The sequence below is a fragment of the Marmota flaviventris genome, chromosome 7 (assembly GCF_047511675.1).
Source record: "Marmota flaviventris isolate mMarFla1 chromosome 7, mMarFla1.hap1, whole genome shotgun sequence".
Lineage (NCBI taxonomy): Eukaryota > Metazoa > Chordata > Mammalia > Rodentia > Sciuridae > Marmota > Marmota flaviventris.
In genome coordinates this window covers 121591967-121615102 of record NC_092504.1, presented here as the reverse complement: position 1 = coordinate 121615102, position 23136 = coordinate 121591967, and the positions used below count along the sequence as shown (strand labels likewise).

General features: G+C 38.0%; 1 protein-coding gene and 1 non-coding gene across 6 annotated transcripts in view; one reads left to right on the top strand and one right to left on the bottom strand.

Annotated features, from left to right (window-relative positions):
- The window catches only part of Nr3c2 (nuclear receptor subfamily 3 group C member 2), a 324777-nt gene that overhangs the window by 177248 nt on the left and 124393 nt on the right, over nucleotides 1-23136 (bottom strand). The gene's annotated exons all lie outside the window — the stretch shown is intronic.
- Trnaa-agc (transfer RNA alanine (anticodon AGC)) lies at nucleotides 10634-10705 on the top strand. Its single transcript has one exon. It is a non-coding gene; the product is annotated as a tRNA-Ala (tRNA).

The following is a 23136-nucleotide window of genomic DNA, read 5'->3' as shown; positions in this document are numbered from 1 at the left end:
TTTGCACTGTAAAGTTTAGATGAATAACAGGAAATAAAATTTTACAAATGGTGCCCAAATTTAAAATAATTCACACCTCAGGAAGGCTGCTCCTATTCCCCTCCTGAACCCTAGCACTTATGCTAGAAACCGTGCTTGCTTTAAGGTCATGCTGTACTGGTCATCAGAACTGGTCAAGAGCAAACCCTGAAAGTCAAAATCTAGCAAGAGAGGAGATGATTCTTCCCCTGCAAAAGGACCTGGTGAAGGAAATGCCCACAACTTCAGACACAGGATCAACTATGCTCGAGGAAGCCAATGCGTATTCTCCAAGAAGAAAGGAGAGTATATTCCTAGCATTCCAAGATGGACCTGTATGCTATTGATAGCATTATGCCACTAGGAAAATATTTTTAAAGCATCATTTCATAGGACTTACAGAATCAAGTTTTGAAATATAACCTCTTCCATTCAGTTTTCCTAAACATGTATAAAACGTTCACAGGACCCTGGTCTGATTCCAAATGATAAATATAAGTGTATGATCTTAAACATAGCACTATATGTTTTAAAGATTTATATAATGCCTGTTTTTTCTCATCTACCACATGCTAAACCTTACCCCTCAAGAAAGTTCCATTTCTGTTACAACTGTATTAGGAAATGCTCCTCTAAAAAATTTTGGTGAGAAACACATACACACACATACACACACACACAACTTATGCAGACTACTATCATTCTATATTAAGAGACAAAGATAATAAACCATGTTCAAGTGGGTTTCATTCCAGGGATGCAAGGTTGGTTCACCATGCACACAAATCAATAAATGTAATTCACCACTTCAACAGAATTAAGGACAAAAATAAAAAATCACATGATCAACTTCAATAGTGGCAGAAAAGGCTTTTGATAAATCCAACACCCATTCATGTTAGAAACTACGGAGAAACTAGCAGTTGAAGGAACTTATCTCAACATCATAAAGTCCATTTATGACAAACCCAAAGCCAACATAATATTAAATGGAGACAAACTAAAAGCATTTCTTCTACAATCAGGAACAAGACAAGACTGACCACTCTCACCACTCCTTTTCAATATAGTCCTAAAAACATTACTCAAAACAATCAGGCAAGAGAAGGAAAACAAGGGTATACAAACAGGAAGAGAAGTCAAACTATCCTTGTTTGCTGACAATGATTCTATATCTAGAAGACCCCCAAAAAAACTCCACCAGAAGACTCTGAGTGCTTACAAATGAGTTTAACAAAGTAGCAGGACACAAGATCAACACCCATAAATCAATAGCTTTTCTATGCTCCAACAGTGATTCAGTCAAGGGAAGGAAAAAAAATCAAGAAAACCATCCTATTCACAATAACCTCAAAAAAAAAAAAATCAAATATTTGGGAATTAATCTAACCAAGGAGGTATAAGAGTGCTACAATGAAAATTATAGAACATTGAAGAAAAAAACTGAAGAAGACCTTAGAAGACGGATAGACCTCCCATGTTCTTGGATAGGTAGAATCAATATTGTCAAAATGGCCATACTACGAAAGACAATATACAGATTCAATGCAATCGCCATCACAACACCAACATTCTTCACAGAACTAGAAAAAATAATTCTTAAATTCATTTGGAAGAATAAGAGACCCAGAATAGTCAGAGCAATACTAAGCAAGGAAAGCAAAGCAGGAGGCATCACAATATCTGATCTGAAATGATACTACAGAGCGGTAGTAACAAAAACAGCATGGTATTGGCATGATGAGAAAGGAACACGTGTACACTGTTGGTGGGACTACCATATGACCCAGCTATCCCCTTCCTTAAAATTTTCCCCAAAAGAACTAAAATCAGCATACTACAGTGATACAGCCACTTCAATGTTTATACCAGCACAGTTCACAGCAGTCAAATTATGGAATGAATCCATCCATAGACGAATGGATTAAGAAGTTGTGATATATATGTGTGTACACACACACACACACACAATAGAGTTGTACTCAATCTTAAAAACAAGAATGAAATTATGGCATTTACTGGCAAATGGATGCCAATGGAGACTATCAGGCTAAGTGAAATTAGCCAAACTGGGAAACCAAATGTTTTCTTTCATATGCAGAAGCTGGAGTAAAATAAAGGAATGGGGGAGGGAAGGCTAGGATAATAAAGAACTAATCAAATATAAATTGAGAGGAGCAAAAGGAAGGAGAATACGAGAGGGGAGGGAGAAAGGGAGGGGAAAGAGAGGATAATGAACTGAAGTCCATTTGAATGCATGTATGTTGGGAGGAACCCAACTACTATGTATAACTGTACAGCTCTAATCTTAAAAAGAGACAGGAATGCATTCTTTTTTAAGTGGTTCATCCCCTTTTTATTTTTTAATGTTCTGGTATTGAAATAAATCTTGAATTCTGAACTCAAATACCGTTCAAAGAAAAACTAAAAATTAAGACTGGTTCCTTGGCTTATAAAATAACAGGTTGGTGGGAAATTTTCAGAAATTGTTATTCCAAGGCAAAATAAGAAGTCATTAAATTAGACCGAATCTTGGGAAGAGCGGGATATGAAATGAGCACAATCTTTAATTTCTTTCTTTCCTGCTGCTGGAAGAGCTGTAACTATCAAGAATTATGTTCTTTCTGCCAGGCTTATAGGAAGAGGAAAGACCTTGTAAAAAATTAAAAACTAGCAACTGAAAAATTCCAAATGAACAGAGCCAGGCCCTAGGTCTTCCAGTTAGTTCACAGGATCAACTAGAATCAGAGTCTTTACAAAAAAGTAATGCATGTGTTGACAAATACGTATATAAAACAAAATACACCTAGTATCTCTGATGCAAGATGCAGATATAAGAATTCAATGAGACCTAATCAAGCACTGCATGCATAGTAATTTGGGCTGGATTCAATCTGATAAAAATATCTTTTTATCCTAAAATAACCTGATTACCCCAGGAAAATGTAAACTTCATAACAGTAGATAAACTTATCCTTTTACAGAATTCCACATAGGAGAATAAATCTAGTTTTCAACAATGGTTCAGAGATTTTTTTAAGGCAGAACATATTCTCATTTTTTTTTTCTGACCTCTTCTTTTTGCTAACTACCATCAGTGTTAATGTAATTCTGTTTCCCTGGAGAAGTAAGAATGTCTTGCTCTGCAGTTTTTCAGTTTATAAATATAGTTACCTGCTCACCTAGAGAAATTAACCTGGAAAGAAAGTTATGAGCAATACCCAAAAGAATGTCATTTATGGCAAAGAATAATCCAGGGTTCTCAGAAATAACAAGAATGGCACAGGGTTTTCATCTTGCTTAGCACATCAAGCAACAGAACCGATTCTGTTTTAGGACTCGTGGACATACACCATATATGCCCATCCCGCCCCTGCACAAGGTATTCTGTTAAACTCATACAAAGAGAAGGAGACTAATATGTGTACTAATTCCCCTTTTATGCCAATTGTTGATTGTTAAAATTTGTTTGAGAGGAGGGGTGGGGGGTAGTTGGGGAAAACAATGAACAGAAGGAGAAACTGAGACTCATGCTATTTCTCTGCTCTGGGACAGGGGGCAGGCACCTTCTGGAGCACTGGATCTGCTCAGCCTCTGTCCCTCCATTTATTTTTTTCTTGTGCCCAGGTCTCGAACTTCAAGATCTCAAGGATTTGACCTCCCCTTTGCTTTCTCTTACATCCCTTTGTTCCAGTTATAACAGAGGGCCTAGCCAATTATCCCTGGGGGCGGGGTGGGAGTGGGTCATGAAAGATGAAACTATTTTTTTATTCCCCCCTCAAAACTAGCACTTGTAGTAACATACAAGTGCAGAGATAACCATGAAACTGTAGCTGACTGTAACTGAAAGGAAGGTTTCAATTCACTTAAACATCCAGAACACTCCAGTCTATGTAACTACTATAATAATGTGTCCTGTATGAATAATGAAATGAGCACTTTATGTGGTCACATACTTTCAGTCATTAACAAATATTTTTATTTACATTTTCTCCATGAATTAAGAAAATTAAATTGCAAAACATTCAAATTTTCATTGGGTATTTAAAGTTTTAAAAAAATCAGTGTTTTCTGAGATATGTACTATGTGCTTTCTCAATTTAAGGGCCAATGTTCGCCCTGGGGTTCGACTACTTCTTTTTGTATTATGAGATCTGGCTCAATATTCACATTCTCTGAATTTTTGTTTTCTATATTCTCTAGACTTTTCAATTCAGTCAATCAGTCAGTCAACAAGTATCTATACTATTTAGGGCATGATCCTAAATATTATGGGAAATGAAAAGATGACTCCTATCATTTCAAGGAATATGGAAATGAACATATATGAAGATAATCGTATCTAATATTTGTGAGTGCTATCAAATATACAGAAACTATGTCCTGAAGATAAAATATGAAAAGATAAATTTATTTTAGAGGCACTGATACTTTAGGCAGACCTTGAAGTATGGGTCAGATTTTAACACCTAAATGTTTTTAATAATGTTTCTGAATTTTTTAGGTTGCTTGTTTACTACATGATAGACTTAAACAACAATTAAAAATAAAACCATTTTATGGAAGAGGAAAATTTGTCCAAGATAAATACACAGGCAAAGCCAAACACACCTTACAGTGTGTGAGTACATGCAATCGGGATAAAAGTAGAAAAGTCAAACGCGTTATTCCTTCGACAAACATTCATTGAGCAAGTTGTGTCAGCAGAATACAGAGAGGACAGTGACAAAGTCCCCGCTGAGAAGAAGCACGGAAACAAAGAGGAAAGTCCCAAATTAAACACAGGGTATGTGTGGGTGGGCAGAGTGGGGGTGACAGCCATCCAGAGGGACAGAAATACCACGATATTGCCTAGGACTCATTTTACAAGAGAAATCTAGAGAATGACAAGAAGGGTGATAGGGAAAGGAAAGGAAAATCCAGGAGCAGATAGATACAAAGGGTATTGAGGAAGTGATCAGAGAAGGTCACAAGTACAACACGAGGTTAACAGCAAGAGCAGGGACAATGGCACTGAGGAGAGAGAGCCAGGGTTGGATCCAGGAAGACGAGACTGGAGGGCTGGGCTAGGAAAACAAGGAACAGAGCAGCAATGAAGTGAGGGATGAGGTGAGAAGGAAAAGGACACACGGAAAACCACCGGGACCTGATTTTCAATAGCCTGTCAAGCAGGGAACTTCAGGAAAAGTCAACGGTAATTCTAATGGACCTTGCTTACGAGGAAGGTCCGGTAAGCCCGTTTCATCCACTACGTGGAACTGAAAGGACAAGACACACATAAGCATCGTGCAAATTACAACTTCAACAAGCTACCATACTGTGAGACCGATGCGGCCTCTCAAAGGAATATATTTCAGATAAATGAGATGAGGTCATAATCCGTAGGATGTACCGTGTTGCCCTCTGCCAAGGGCTATGTCCACAGAGAACCCCCTGATACCCCAATAGCTCTCAGTGGTGTTCCTATTGGGACTGCTGCCGACAAGTGCTTCAAGAATCCTGAAAGACTGTCAAATTGAAAAGGTGTTAACCACCTCAGGTTCACATGATGGATGCTTTTCAGTTGAATTTTGCACTTATGAGTCATACATTCGGCACCTTATCTATTATTGTTATTATTTTGTAATTCAGTTGGAAGAAGGCTCTTCTAATTTTTCTCTCCACTTTCAGAATATAGAAGGGAAAGTGCTAAAACTTATGCAATCTAATAAAATCCAGCATATGATAATTCAATCCAATTCTTGGTTAATTCATAAGCATAGCTTAGACAATAAATAACTTAGTTCATTAATTTATATTTGATTCCATTGGCTTCTGGCAAATCATTATTCAATGTTTAACAGTTATGACAGAAATATAAAAGGACATGAACTCTTTCATATCAAAAAGGAGACAACCGAGGCTGGGGGTGATTTCCCAGCTCCTCTCCACTGGTGTGAGTGATGCCTACACTACCATTCCCATCCCAATTACATTCACTTCAGGAAATACTTTCCTGGCCTCTCACCTCAAACCTTGTCCCACATGAGAAATAAGACTGTAAAAAAAGACCAACAGTGCAGCAGCGCAGGACGGGGCCCTAGTGAAGCAGTGGGGAGGACACTATAGCTATACCTCCCTGGGATTTGTTGCTCTTGGTTACTTTCCATATATAATGTATATGGAAATATATAAATATTAAATGTATTATATATGGAAAGGCTCTCGGGGATATATCCCCCAATCTACTCTTTGGGTCTGCAGTAAAAAGATGTGACATGTTATTACTACATGAAACACAGTTTGCTGAGAGGAATACATGAATGAATGAACCAGAGAAGGAAATATGCCTAGGTGTTCATTTATAGCTCAGGCAGAGTCAAGTCTAAGTCCACTTTCAATAACACCAACAATCTTCACTCTTACCTAGAGGAACGTTGGATTTCTTCCTTCCTTCCTTCCTTAAAACAAATCACTAAGTGAATAACATACATTCCGGTTGTTTATCACAAGGATTCCTGGTAGTCCACCTCACTGTCAAGAATCTCATGGTTATTAATAGCCCTCTTACCAGCAAGGAAGGGGGAAAGACTGATAGCTTTCTTTCTTGTGAGCCACACTTTATTTCAGACTGACAAGTAGAGCTCCAGCGAAAGTTTCTGCCATCAGATGGCACGGTGGCCCAAGGCACTGTAACTTCAGGCCATACCGCAAACCTTCTGACCTTCAAGGGGGAGAGGAAGGGCATTAGCATGTGCTGACCTTAAAAGCATGGCAGTGCTGGGGTTTTCACATGTATCGTTTTATTTAATCCTTGAGCAAGTCTTCTCAGTAAAGATCACAGTCCCCATTTGGTAGATGAGGAAGTCAAGAGAAAAAGTAAAATACGTTGCCTTCTGGTTACAGAGCAGGGACTGGCAGGGGTGGGCTCAGACTCAGGTTTGGAGGACTCAGAAGGCAGTTCTCTCCGTCTCCCTGGACTCCAGCAGCACAGGGTTCACTTCTGGAGGCTGCATCTGTGACTGTGAGTGCAGCAGCTTTGAGAGTGCTATTCTGGAACTGCCATGGATTACATCATACTGAATGAGTGAACCAAGGGTCTCAGAAGAGACCAGGGTCCAGAATGTTTTCGGACACATGGAAGAAGTTATTTTCTCTTTGTTGTGAGCTTTATTGCAGACATGGATAACCCTAAGAAAAATGCTCAAGGCTTTCTAATCAGTAACTTGCATTGTGGAAAAGGAAGAAAAACTGGCTCTTGCCCAAACCACAAAGCTGGAGTTGCTTAGGTTCTAGTGGCAGCAAAACACCTGGTTTACAGATAGGGCCAGGGAGCGTACTGCAGCTTCTGAAATTAAAAAGCCCCCTCCTTAGGCACACACTGCAGCCGCTTTGGGGCCCTTCATGTAGCAATATGACAAAACAACTTAGTCACACTCAAATCTGTGTTACTTCAAAACATTTGATGCTTTCTTGTATAATTTCTGTCAACGTTCTATTTAATACTTGTGGTATGCTATAAAATACCCGTTTCTTTCATAGAATGAATTCTAAAGGAAAAGTACATGTTATTTTTACCCAAATAATGCTTTTACAATATGTTTTTAAAAGATAATTAAGTAAAATTTTATGGATCACATGTTTTGTAATTAATGTATGACTAGGAGTCAGGAAGCAATGTATTAAATAGAAATAACTGGAAAATGTTTGCTTTATCTACAGTGACACTGCAGGATAAGCCTGGGTATGTGGCACAAATAAGTCTGCTATTTAAATTTCTCCAGTAGCTCAAACTCTCATATAAGATTACAAGGAAAACGAATAGAGTTTCCTTGGTTCATACTAAACTGCGAAAATATTGCAAGATTATAAAGCCGGTTGATAACAGTATCACAGCATCTCCAAACTGTCTGGGTTACTGGCTTTTAAGTCCGTATCTGCTGTCTTCTGTACTACTTTTATTTAGCTGTTCATGAATATCTAGGTCAATAAAAATCAGGTTGTACAGACGTAAGGACAAATAATCTGATCATATGAATCAACTGTTTAGATTCTACAGCCATAAAAATCACTTGTGATTCACTTCTACAAATAACTGCATGAATCTTCATAATGACCATATGGTCCCTGGGAGGGGGAAAAAAAAGGAAAATTCAGCCAAATCTGTTATTTCATTAAGTAAAATGGCCAGAACAGTCATTCTTAGCTCATCTCATGGAATCCAGTGAAGGAAATAGGGTACCTCCTTCCTGAATAAATCCAGGAGAAGACCACAGATCAGATCAACCAGGATAAGGAAGTCAGTCATGTGACCGGCAAGTACAGACACTTTCTAAACAGTCATACGTAGCCAGTTTTAGATGTGAGATGGAATATGGGGTTAAAGAAATCTGAATCCAGTCAAAATCGAAATCAAATCCATTAGAATGAATTCAACCTCCTATTTTCCAGACATCAACATAAATACACCAATTAAAATCAATAATAGCAGAAAGCTCCTAGCATAGTTCTGCCCGCGATGACTTCTCAATCACGGACAAAAGGAGGCACAACTGTCTTCTGAATGGGAGAGCCGCTACAGTCAAGCGCTCCAGACGTTCCTGCTGCACCACATTCTTATTCTGCATCTGTATTTCCTGTTCGCTAGTGGCAGAATACTAATTTCAACTATTTTCAGGGAAAGCCCCAGATAATGTAGCACTTTCATGTTATTTAAACAAAAACTAGAGAAAAGGGGCGAGGAAGGGATCACCCATGAGGCTGCTCAACCCAGCTTTCCATTATTTAACACAGAATTATCAGCCCGGCATGGTAACCATTTTTCTCCCCTCCTTCTTCTAATGTTTTTGAATTCCGATCAGGGCTGTTACTACTGTTTCTAACTTTGTACCCTCTTTTGCAAGCTTTCACAAGCCCCTCATTAAAGCCCTGGGAAGCCTTCCTATCTGATGCTCTGCCAGGCACTGTCCTTGTGGACACAATGCATGCAGGTTATTAGCTTGATGCGCATCATTCAGCAGGCTGTCTTACAATTTCACTGATCATCATCTAGTAAGAGGGAATTGCTGCCTTGCCCATGGCTTTTAGATTTATGTAATTAACCAAAATTAGCTAGATGTTTAAAACACAATGCCAGCCCACTCATTTATTTTTGGAAGAACACTTTCGTGAACACAATGAGTGGGCTGATTTGGAATTGCCAACTTAAACTGTCAAAGTTTCCTATAAAATTACTATACTTAAAAAATTCAAATTCTATTAAGGCGAATAGCATGAAAAGAAAACTATGTGATAAAATAATCAGGTACCATATTATTTGCATTTTAGTTTACTATTAGATTTAACCAAGTCTTAGTATGAACTATTTCACACAGGTGTATATTGTAAATATTATCTATTTACAGTAACTCTGAGAAAAGTGTGTACTGGTGTGTAGTTACATACCTCTACAAAAACATCACATGAACAAAATAACACACAGAAACTGTATCATTCAGAAGTTCTTAACCTAAGACAAAAAAATTAGAAGGTGCCAATTACATGCTAAACATTATAGTACACAGATAACACCTTAAGGAGGAGCTTCAAGTTTTTTTTTCCTAAAAAATATTTTTGCTTGCATTTTATCAAATTTACCTTTATAAAAATCGATGGAAACATATTAACTATATTTTTCATACAGGGCCTGAAGAACAGAACATCAACATTATTTCCATATAATCATTTCCATAAAAAACAGTCCGTAAATAGAACAGAGAAAAGCTGAAATTAAAACCCGGCTCTCATTACTCCTGGTTATTGCAAGTTCCATTAACACCGCTGTACAAGTATTATGAATTTTAATGTTTGCCAAATCTTGTTTTGAATAATTTAAGAGAAATTCAAACTACTCCATAGCTTAGTTTCTTTCTATATAAGAGGACAATAATACCCACCCTCATAAGGATCTAGTAATACATAAATATCTTCTAATTAGTTATGCGAATAGCACAAAGCAGCTGGTATAAAACAGGTGCTCACAACTCATTCATTTTTAATCAAACAGTCAATATTAATTCAGCATGCCTAAGTGCCGGGCATTGTTCTGGGCACCTGGGAGGACAAATCAGACTGTCCATGCTCACTCGGAGCTGTTATTCTGGTGGAACGGTCAGGAAAAGTTTGTCTCATGGCAGAAATGCCAACAAGTGGGCCCTCGGTCAACCTGTCCTCGCCCCAGTATTGAGCACATGGTTACTGGGCCCCAGCCAATTCTCTGGAGCACATGAAAGGTTTTAAGATTTGAATCCTGTCCAGCGGCTTTACTTCTTCTCTCAGATACCCTGTCTGCTCCTTTCTTTCTGAATCTACCCTGTCTTCCTGTCTCTACCCAGTTGATACAAAACAGGTGCTTCAAATTGTGCCAAACACAGGAGTTTCATCCAGGAAGGTGGCTGGGAGTAGGGACAGGGGTGGTTTGGAAAAATAGTCAATTAGCCTCACCTGAGTCAGAGCAGCTGTCTCTACTTTATCTGTTTCATGTCTTTTACATAATACATTGGGCCTCCAGTGCAAGATTCTGGTGTGAATAAATAACTTCAGCTCTGAAGGAATGTTTGGAGTAGAAAAGTGTGCCAATTTAAAATAGATCCCTGGCTGGGGTATGGCTCAGTGGCAGAGCATGTGCTTAGCATGTACAAGGCCCTGGGTTCAATCCCCAGCACCCAAAACAAACAAAAACAAATAAAAGACAGTCCATTCTTTAACAGGTCGGGTATAGGGAAAAAAAAAAAGGAGGGTCAGGTAGGAGGAAATTAAAGAGACACGAGGCAGGAGGACCCCAAGTTTGCGGACAGCCTGGGCAACTCAGGGAGACTGTGTGTCTGTGTGTCTGTGTGTGTGTGTGTGTGTGTGTGAGAGAGAGAGAGAGAGAGAGAGAGAGAGACACATGGAGGGAACATGCTGGGGGTGCCACTCAGTGATAAAGCACCCTTAGATTTAATTCCTAGTACCATATTTTAAAAAGGGGGCAGGGACTGATTCTTAACTGAATCCTGGTTTGAGCAAGTCTGTCTCAAAAAGGCATGCTTGGGACAACCAAAGGAAATTTAAATATGAAACGGGTATGAAATTGCTGATTTTATCAGATATCACTTTCAGTCTGTCATATGGCAAAACAGACATTTTAAAAAATGTATACTGTAGTTTTTGGAAGTAAAAAAGCCATGGCCATGATGTCTCCAGTATTTCCAGGCCTCTCCAAATCCAAGATGATATAAATGTGACAAATAGTAAATAATTACTAAACCCTCTCTCGCTGTTCTGTACATTTGATGTTTTTTCATAATGGTCTTTTAAAATACAGCATGCTACTTAAAAATTACATAATCCAATTACAACATTTAAAAAAATATATTAAAATGACTCACTGAAAACCATAAAGAAAATGAATGTTGTCTTAGTGCATTCAGGCTGCCATAACAAAACATCTTAACGGGGTAACTCACAAACAACAGACATTGATCGCCTCCCTTGAGTGATAGAAGTGAGTCTCTAAGGCCATCGTAACAAACAGAACGGCAAAAATGATACTGGATGATACGAACGAATGCGACTTCCTGACTCCATCTCTTCTCCCCTTTCCTTTCTTTTCTGGCTTGCTTGCTCTGATGAAGTGAGAGGCCATGTCTCATGCACACTGCCCTGAGGAGTGGTTCAAGTGGCAAAGACCAGCAGTATCTAGGAACTGAGGCCCAAAGCTCAACAACCTGTAAAGATATGAATCCTGCCACAAAAATGTGAGCCCACCTGGAAGCAAATCCACTGCAGGGGACTGCAGCCTGTGAGACCCGGTGTTAATCTGCTAAGGTTGCCAAAACCAAATCCCAGAGACCACAAGCAACTCAAACTTCTTTCTCACATTGTTGGAGGCTGGAACTCCAAGATCAAGATTTTGGCAGGTTTAGTTTCTTTTGAGGCCTCCTTCCCTCTCTTGCAGATGACCATCTCATTTTTTGTGCCTTTACATGATCTTTTTTGCACCCATAGGGTACACACATGTCTATCTAAGTTTCCTCTCACAGGAACATTGCCATAGGATTAGGGCTCCAAATGCTTTATTTTAACTTAATTTCTTCTTTGAGGACCTTATCTCCACAAAGAGCTACAATCTGAGGTACAGTGAATTAGAACTTCAATATATGGATTTGGGGGAGGGAGGTGGGACACACAATTCAGCTCTCAACAGACACTAAAGCAAAGGCCCTAACTAAGAGTTGTTTTTGGTTTCCTGACCTACAGAAAATTGGAGAAAATAAACCTTGTTCCAAAACATTATGATTTGGGTTAATTTATTATGTGGCAACATGTAACTAATATATCAGGCAAAATAATTTTCACCATTCTCATTTGGCCCAGTGAAAAAACTACTTTATAAAAACTTTTCACATGAATTTAAACATTACCTAAATTTTCATACCATATCTTTCTGGTTTTGGAGGTATTTCTTATACATGAAATGGCCAATGTCTTTGAATGCAAATTATTACTCACCAACATATCTTATAAACACCTATTCCAGATCTGAAATACTTCTCTACCAGATTCCAGTTTACCATTACTTCTGGTACTATTCTTACATCACTGAAATATTATTTTGAAGATTTTGAGATTTGAGTTTGAAGAGAGTATGGTCATTGTCTATATTCTATATATGCAAAATACTTTCATTTTAACATTTATAATCACCCATCTGAATAAGCAATCCATTGATTTTTTTCATCTCTATATTATCTGTTTCCCCATTCACCTTTGTATACAATCCTGCCCTCAGCACTTGACCACTTACAAATCATATCAATAAATTAACATTTTTATTAAAAGATGATACACATATCAGTTTTCTGGACTAACATCTAATTTTTATTCCAATTATTACTTAAAATGAATGATTCACATCACTCAAAAGTCAATAAACATGCTCTCTCTTTCCATTTCGTTACCACTGCATCCTTGTTAATTATCAACCTGTAACTAAATTATGACATTAAAGTTATTTTTTTCTAGAAATTCCAAGAAACTCTCCCACTTAAGCCTTTATGTCCAGGATTTATAGTTTGTTACAGAAGGGAAAAAAATTATGGACAATACCTCAAATTCACCTCTTTGATGCACTATTTTCCAAACATGACTCTGTGCCTATTTTTTAGGATATGAAATTTATCTCAGAGGACTGCCTTGTACACTATTTTTCAAATGTACTATTTTGGTTGATCCTACTTCTGTAATTGTCATCGTATGGGATGTTAGTCCCTCAAGTCCAGTCTGTGTCTGCAAGCACCACCATTTGTTCAGTTCTCAGCACTATTTACTTTCCATCTTTTATTCTCACTGTACTATGAATAATCTCCAGCTACTTAAATCCCTTAACATTTTTAAGACATTGTCTTCCTATGGAGCAAATTCTACCAAAGCATCATCATTTCTACTTTCATTTACTCAAAGTAATATAATTCTTTTTTTTCTTTTGATTTGTCTTTTAATAATCTTCAATATACTTTTATATTTTTATTTTTTTCCAATTTTTTCTCTTTTGACTTTTATTATACTTTATTACCACTATCTCTGGATATAATTTATAGCATGCAGAAGATTAACCACTTTATACACACAGAATCACCCTGTCATACTGATATTCTCTGTAAGAAATTGTCATTCTGGTTCTAGATTTATCTCTCAGGTTTTCTTAGCTGAAATGCCGTCTGGCATGTATTAACGCCTACTAAATATGTATTGCTTTATATAACCATATATTAAAAAGAAAAATGTAAAATGTCATGTAATTATTGCTAAAATCCTTATTACGATAAACACCACACATCACAGAAAGGGATCTAAATGACACAATTCTAATATTCTATACAACATTTTGCTGCAATGATTTATACAGTCAGAATGGGATGATCTAGCTATAAAAATGTGCTAGTTCCCCCATCCCTGTGTGACCAAGGTTACAGTCCATAGCAATCCCTTCCCAGGGTGTGAGTTTTCTCTAAGATTGTGGCTTGAGGGAGAATGAGGGATGAGGATACAGGAAATTTTAATAAAGTCTTTAAAGAAGTTCAAATATCTGAGTTCTTAACTTTCTCTCTACTACAGCTGTCAAAGGTCTCTGGACTACTCAGGGCTATTATCAGGAACTGGGCAACCGAACTAGACATAATTCTGATATGATAGGTTAAAGTCTACAGAAAAATTGAATTTGATGGATAAGCTCTTAGAATGCACCTATTTTGTATATTCTATTAAACAAGGCAAAGCACACTCACTGCCTTCAAGGTACCAGGGCTACAACAGGCAAAGGGAACTGCAGAGGTGATACCAAGTAAGAGCTGGACAGAACTCTAAAACGCATATTGATTTAGAGCTTCTGATAGAATGCATGATATGAAACCAAGTTAACAATTAACTTCATGGTTAGAAGACCTTGAAAGTTCTCAAAATAACTACATCTGAATTCACAGCAAGCATTCTTCTGAGTTTTTAAATTTAAACTTAGAATTATAATGAGGGAAGTTTTATTCTTCTTTCCAACAACCACAAGGCCATGGACATTCATATATAATACAGACATCAGACAACCATCAGAATGTTGTCCACAGGAAAAAACAAATTAGATATAAACAGTTCTCCAAAAAAGCCAGCCCAGTTACAATCATTCATTCAGAACGTGAAACTCCTCACTTGGGGGTGAGAAAGGAGATGATTCTGTTATAGTAGTTTTCAGACCGGACTGAGCATCAGAATCCACTGGATAAAAGGGTATCTCATCTACTGGATCATTCTTCTAGAGATAGCTGTTCAGGACACCCAGGCAGCGATTGCTGTCCCCCAGACAAGGCCTATGGGTGCCAAAATTGGTTCAGCATGACCGGAGAGTTATTCCTTTCTCTAATCCATCACTGACTGGAGATGCCTTAACAACAGGTGCAGCTAAAATCCTGTCATTTTAGATTACATCCTACAATCCCCCAGGTCTTGCTCTTCACTATGAGACATTTGCCTTCTTGTGACAGCTTTCTGTGTTTAGGGTCTGCTCTAAATGTTGACTATGTTCTAAACACAGGAGAAGGGGACAAGCCAAGGGCTTGACCCAGACTTGCTCACGGCTTCTAATGGAGTAAGAGATCAGTTTGCTGATCTACATGTTAGATGTCATCACTCTGGATCTTCTAGAGATAATGGTTACAAAAGTCCTGCCAGAAATGAAAGTTGCCAACCACCAGTGACCTCCTCACACATGATACTGGATTGCTGGGAGCCCCTGACCTGCTCTCCTTTTTATGGGAATAGGTACCCCTTGCCTTCGAAGTCCTAAAGGTTATCTTTGGTCTTCAAAGACCCTTCTTTCAACACACCCAGACCCTTGATGAGGGAGTCGGCCCTACTGAGTGTCCTTTTGCGTATCTGTTCACTGTTTCAAAAACCAATCCTATAAATTACCAGTGGATACAAGCACCAACTCTGCAAACAAAGCTAGGTTCAAATCACGGTGTCTCACCTAGCCCCTTGTGATCTTGGGTTAAACATCTACTGCCTCCGAGCCACAGATTCCTCATCTGTAAAATGGAACTACTTCTTGCTTCACTGTCATCTTGAGCATCAGCTGAGACAAGTGCTTGGCACAGTACAAGGAGCATGGTCAGCAGTCTATTCCAATTCCCAAATACGTGTCACAAATTTGGACAAGTACTATATGGAAGTCCCATCCTTAATTTTAAATAAAGCTCAGGTAATTCCTTCTATATTACCAATCAGTTTTACATTTACATTTTGCATTGTTATATGTTTTTCCTGTATATGGACAAGCTGTGTGTTGCTATTTTTGACGGTATAGTATATCAACAGGGAATATTTTAACCACATCAGTATCTACTTGCTCAGAAAACAATTCTTTATCCTATTTTCTATTGTAATTCAGCAAGTACCTCAAATATGAACAATCTAAATCCCAACCTAATAGTAGAGTGCCTGTACCATTCCAGCTCAAAAATTCCTTTTATAGCTCCTCATTGATATTAGACTGTCTCTTTCTACTACCATTAATCAAATGATAATAAAATAAGTATTCTCATTATTTAAGTGTTGACAAAGATATGAAACATTCAAAAACCAAACATTTAAAATTATTCACAAAAAAGTGAAAACTATAAAAGAGATGGGGGAAGATTATTAAATCTTGCCTGAGTTTAGACATTCCACACAATGGAAGTTTTTCTTTAAGATATATTATAAGATCATCTTTCCTGAAACTCGGAATATATTGATAAAGCAAAATAAAATTGTGAAAAAATAATAGAATGAAATGAGAAATACTTCTAAGAATGAAAAATAAGCATTGTCCTGAATACAGTCCAAAATGCACAAACAGCCCAGGTTGAGAAGCCGCAGCGTCAGGCTTCAGCAGCAGTACCCACTTCCCTCCTCATTCATCCTAATTCACTATATGCAGCCTGAACTCCACAGAGTAAATGCAGAGACATATTTTTATATTTACGGTTTCTGGGCAGTATCTATGTCATCCCTTCCCTATTGAATGTCTTCTTCTGCTAGCTCAGCCTGCCACAACTCCCACTCAGCCTGAAATACCATGCCCCAAGGCTGGCACCAATGCACACCTGCCTGCTCCTCCAAGATAGAGGAGCTTCTCCTCTCCCACACCCTCACCACTGTGTTACTGCACATCTGTCCAACACATGTGGACTCTCCTCTATTAGAACCTAAACTCAACCAGGTGAGAACTAGTCCCTACTGACCATTCACCTTTCCTTCATAAGCTCAGTAGAGGCTATTGCACAAAACCACTGCAATAGATGCATCCTGAAAGGATTTTCACTGATAGGATGATAGGATCCTACCTTTGCACGGCAGCCCCTCACTTCCATAGTACTGGGAGCGCTCACAGGCTGCAGCGCGATAGGCTCTACAAAATTTGTTATTTTTTATTATAGAATCAACCTATTTTATCCAGAAATATAGGAAGCACAGAACAATTTTTACTCAAGTTAATACTTTGTTTGAAGCAAAGACATCCCTAAAATAAGTTGAGGCAAAAATAAAATTAAATTAAAAAGAAATCTGAGTCGCTGTTGTAGCTTGGATCTTAAATGTTCCTCAAAGGCCATACACTAAAGGCTTGGGCACCAGCCTGTGGCATTACTTGGAGATGCTAGAGTCTTTAGGGGGTGAGGCACGGTGGGAGGAAGTTAGGTCACTGGGAGAGTGACAGTGAGATGGATATTGGGACCCTATCCCTGTCTTTTTTGTTTGTTTGTTTCCAGGACACCATGAGGTGAACAAGTACCCCTCTGCCACATCCTCTACCATGATGTTCTTCTGCCTTGCGACAGTCTCCAACAACCGGGTCAAGCAACCACAGACTAAAACTTTCAGTCAAAATAGAACTTTCCTTCTTTAAGTTGATTTATTTCCAGTATTTTGTCATAGAAATGTCTAATATAGTCCCAATACAGGACCAGGGAGATCAATCTAGGATGAACTTAGGTGGGTCACAAAAGGTCTTATTGGATTTTTATTCTCCTTAAACCAATGAACAAAACATGTATTTATTTAGCAACACCTTTATTTTTAAAAATTATTTTGAAAGATGAAAGGAGTATTGTTTTTTTACTGTCAACTTACCTGAATTCCATCATCATTTAAGATGGTACCATATTTCTGGGGATTGACACCCCTCCCCCCAAATAGCAATATTCACAGTTATTCCTTAAAAATCTATAAAAAATTCTAAATTGGAAAAGGCAGAAACAAGTAGTATCTTATTTTATCCCATTATATTCAGCAATAAAAGAGAACACTGTCTAATTAGAATCTTTTATTTGTTTTCTTCCTTCATTTTGTGACATTATACTTTTCATAATCACATAATCATTGAAACAAAATGACTTCATTCTTAAGAAAAGTGGATTGTTTTTAATGATTCACTGTCTTTATGATTTCAATCTGCTCTGTAACGATCTGACCAATTAAAAGAACACATGTGCCCGAAACATAAGCGAAACATATGAGAAAACTTTCTATTGCCACAAACAAGAGGGGGGGCCGAATCAGGTGGCCATTTCATTCTATGAATGGCAACAACTGACTAATAGAATAAATGTTTGAAATAATAGCCACCCATACAAACAATCTAAGCCTCAGACCAAGCATATACAAAACATAACTTCCAAGTACTGAAAATTCTATGTTTAAAATTCTAAATATTGAATATTTAAGTAACATTAAAGAGTGATTATTGTTAGGCTTGAGATCTAGAACATAAATAAGAAAGATATTTGCTTTGTTTTATAATACAACAGAAGAATTAAAAGTACCTGGATATATTTATTTAGACAAACATTATCCGATTAAATACCTACTAGTCCTAATTACAAAACAAAATTTAAAAATCACCTGCTCAGTTCTACTGGCCACATTTCAGTTGTTCAAAAGCTACATGCTGCTAGTAGCGACCATGTTGAATAACTCAGAATAAACATGTTCATCAACACAGAAAGTTCTATTGGACAGTACTGTGAGATAATAACAATAAAAATTGTTTACAAATGAATCAATGGTTAAATAACTTAGCTAATGAACAAACAAACCTATTAAAATATAAATTTCCAAATTAAATATGGGGAAAGCTCAAAATCCCTCAAACGTTCAACATTATTTTTTATCCTCAATCATCATGGTCATTAATCATTAAAATAGCTTCACTTAGAAAATGTGCAAGTTGGGAAAAAGCCCATGTGTTCTAACTTTAAGAAATACCAAAACACACAGGATTAACAGAATAATTCATAGAGTAATGATAGAGCTCTTTAAAAATATACCGAGATGTGAAAAGTCATTCTACATACCTACCAGAATGGCTAAAAATGTACAACACAAAATGTGTGTGGGGGGGATATGGAGAGGGGGTGGTCAGTATAAAATGCTAAGCCTCAGTACTTCCTTGTAAGACTAAATATAAATGAGTCCCATGGCCCAACAACTACCTGGTAGATACTTCTTGGGAAAGGAAGCCATGTGCACAGGAAGACCTGGAGTAGAACATTCAGTGGAGCAGCCTATCAAGAAAGGATGAGCTGTGGCCTAGGCAATGGATTCTTACGCAGCAGGAAAAAGGAATTATGCACAACATGAATAAACCCCAAACATATCCTTTTAGCTGGGAGCACACACTCTATGATCCCATTATGTGAAGTTACATAACTCACAAAACTAACCTATGGTAAAAACAAATCAAAACAGCCCAGGACTCTGTTGGCCTGTGGAAGAGGGCTGGGGAGAGGGATGAATGGGGTGATAGCAAGGTACTTGTACCTTGGTTCCCATTTTTAGAACTTATAGGTTTGGGTTTTTAGCCAAAAATGAGGAAATAGCATAAAACAGGAATGAATTAACTGAGAGTTAAGTTTCCTTTTTTTACCAGCAAAGGCATGGGTAATATAAAAATCAATAATGGAAAATTGCAGTGAAATATGACAAAATGATCAAATGATCTATGTGGTTTTCTTAGAACAGACAGCAGAATCATCATCAAAGAGTGCTTTCTGCAGGCAACTACTCCCTGTTAGTGTCTCTTGCTCCTCCACTAGTAATCAGCATCAGGATGGTCAGAGTTCAACAAGGCACAAAAAGTCTAGTTATCCTGTTGCAGAGTAATTACAAATGCTATTGCAAATATGTCTTATTATAAGGCTATCATATTGAAAGTTTACCCTTAATGTATAAACAATCTACACGGAGCGTTCTACGTAATTTACCATCTCTTGCATTTCTTGCATGGCCAACGAAAATGATAAACTAAAAATATCCTTATGTGCAAAATAATGGGGGAAAAACCCTGCAATGCATTTTTGGCACAAACAAAATAACAACAACAACAAAATTTGGCTACATATCCTTTGAAAAGGGAAGAATGAAATCATTCATTTTCTATCTAATTATTTCAGATACTTTACTACTTCTTAGCTTTTGTTTTAGGCCACACTTCTTTTGGATCCAAGAAGAAACTTAAAAACAACAAACTTCCTCCTCCTCTCTTCTCAGTATAAAATACAGTCCTCTTTTCAAGAAGGAAGCAGCCACAGTCAAAAGAGCCTCTCAGAGGCTGAGTGGGTGCTTTTCGCTGCAGAGTCCTGCCAGAAGGGACCCGGAAGTCCCACCTCCTGGGCTCCTACTTTCTAGGGCTGAACACACAGGTAGGGCAGAAGCACAGCACCAAGCTGACAGACCACTGGCTCAGTTCTAAGGCATCCCACTATTTATCATAACTTGAGAAACTTCTCTGAAAGATCCCTCACATTCAGGAAAGGGTGTATTTTGGGGTGGTCTTCAGTTGTCCCCATGTTCCTTTCTTGCCAGGTGCAGTGTACACCTACAGCTACTTGGAAGGCTGAGACCGGAAGACTGCTTGAGCCCAGGTCTTTGAGGTCAGCCTGGGCAATGTACTGAGATCCCATTTCTGGTTGGGCAAAACAACACATTATGCATGCACGGAAACAGGTCAGACCCAAAGACAAGGTGGGACTCGCAGGCATCAACTCGGTGTGGGGATATGAAATCGAAAAGATGTTACTGAGATAGAAACAGGTGAACATCCTCTCAGGAACAAGGATGTTTTATAAAACCTCATGGAAGTTATAGATTCAATATGTGTCCTGGCTGCTCCAGCTGCTTTTATTGTATAGGCCAAATAAGCAGCTGCTCTCGGAGTTCTTAGAAAAGAGGCTTGGAGGAGCAAGAGTACCATGGAAAGGATTCTGAGGACTTTGAGAAGAACAAAAGTTGATTCTATTTTAAAATGAAATAGTGAATGACAGCCATCTGGCCAACTCTGTGCACCCTGCCTCTGCCCTGTATTTGTCTGCACCGCCCTTTATAGCTCAAGACTTGCCTTTGCAAGCTGAATTATTTCTCTGATGCATGTCAGTCACTGTTCTATGCTCTCTTACCTACGTGTTCAAAAAGCAGTGGAGGCTGAGTGTGGCCGTGCACACCTGTAATCCCAGTGGTTGAGGAGGCTGAGGCAAGAAGACCATGAGTTCAAAGCCAGCCTCAGCAATTTAGCAAGGCCCTAAACAACTAAGTGAGAATCTGTCTCTAAATAAAATACAAAAAAAAAAAGGGGGGGCTATAATATAAAAGGGCTATAATATAAACCGGACAGTTATTTTCTGCCTTAGTAAATCATAAATGTTTGTTTCTTTAGTACAATAATTCTAAAATATGACAAATCACAAACAGGTCAGGGTTGAATCTTCCTTTGGGAACACGAGAGGATTTTTTTTCAACAATGTTTTTCATTTTCTCAGTTGCAGACTAGGAAAGATAATATTAAATGTTTAAATTAGGGAAACACATATTAATGAGGAAAGTTTCTATTTTCCAGTAAGTTCTAACAGATGGTTTCCAAATGCATCCTATAGAATTAAATGCATAATTTCACCCTATAAATACGCGACAAAACTTTAAAAATAGATCATAGCACATACACCTTATGGGGCAAATGAAATGACGAAAGAAATTTCATAGTAGATAAATTCTTCATTAAGAGATTAGAGTTGTTTATGACTGTATTTCCTTTAATAGGTTAATAGACCAAATGACAGCTTCATAAATAACACTTGGGTCTATTTTCTTAATTTACACCTTAATATTTTAACATAGTATAATAGGAATACTATCATGAATTTATTAGTGACAGCTTAGTGATTTTAAATTAATCTTTTTCTATTTCTATCTCAAGATACTAAGTTATATTTAAGCACTAGGAGAGTTAACAATTATACTACACCACATTAGGAAAAATGCAGAAAGATAAAATTTGGCAAAGAGAAATGACAATTATCTTTGAAGGAATTTTTCTAAGTTAACATTGTTTTCTGTTGAATTCTCTCTCGAATCAGTTATTTCTGACAACTTCAGACTAAACTTACTACAATAGTTAAAACGTGTTGCATACTATAAGGTAAAAATGAGATGGTGAGCTCAGGAGCTGATCAGTCGTTCTATATTGTGTTTGTATTATACTTTATAATTTTCAACAAAATTAATTCACAGTCTCACATGAGGACTGAATGAGGTTTCAGTGAGAAACAATTTTAGATGAAGACTTGGAGAATGTGAGAGATACAAGCAGGACCCAAAGCAACGACTAAACACCTTTTAGATGTAAATCACAAGAAGCTGTACTTAATGTGCATCCGCCTGCAGGTCTGGCACACAGGCGAACAAGACAGGGTCTCATATTCATCTGTCTATCCTACAAAATACCAGAGACAGTGCCAGCACTACTTTGCAGGGGTCGGGGAGGGGGGCGGGCAATGCAGTTGGGAAACACTAGAAAAAGCTTCTTCCCCGCAGCCAAGAGCAAAGTCAAAAAAGGAGATAATAAATGGGCCTTCTAAGGTCAGAGGGTCCTAGCTGGGCAACTTAGATCAGTGAAGGAAACAGTTTTAAATAAGTCTGTGCATTGGAGAAGAACCAGTGCAAATCTGAGCTCTGCCTCATAGAGGATGGGGTGTCTGCAGATCCTCTCCAAGAAAATCAATTAGGATTGAGACACCGAGGACCCAGAGAGGGTAGCACTGCCAAGGTGCAAGGTCACAGAGGAGAGCGTGAAGGCAATTTGTCCAACTCTGGAGACAGTGAGAAATTTATATAGAATGGGTTCTTTAGCAGAACCCAAAGACACAAAGTCCCATATCCAGGTGTTTCTGAGGCTTGAGGCTGGTGCCTGTTGATGTATGGAAACAAGAGCCCAGTCTGTTTTTCCAGAATGCCGCAAATACAAACACATTAGCAATACTCATATTAAATCTGTGCATTTATATACTGAGGTGAAATTTCTAAAGAATAATAAACCCAAACATGTCGATGCTAGAAATGTGGTAGGAAAGATTGTTGAAGGTAGGCATCCCCCAAACATCCTCAGCAGTCTGCTTTCTACCTGAAGTCCACCAGCATATAAAGTTAATATGTCCACTCCAAACAACCACAGGATGAGCCACAAAGTATCCATACTTGCCATCAGAAAAGGGGACAGTCAGCACCATACATAACTGCGTTGTGTTGGGAAAGCAATACCTA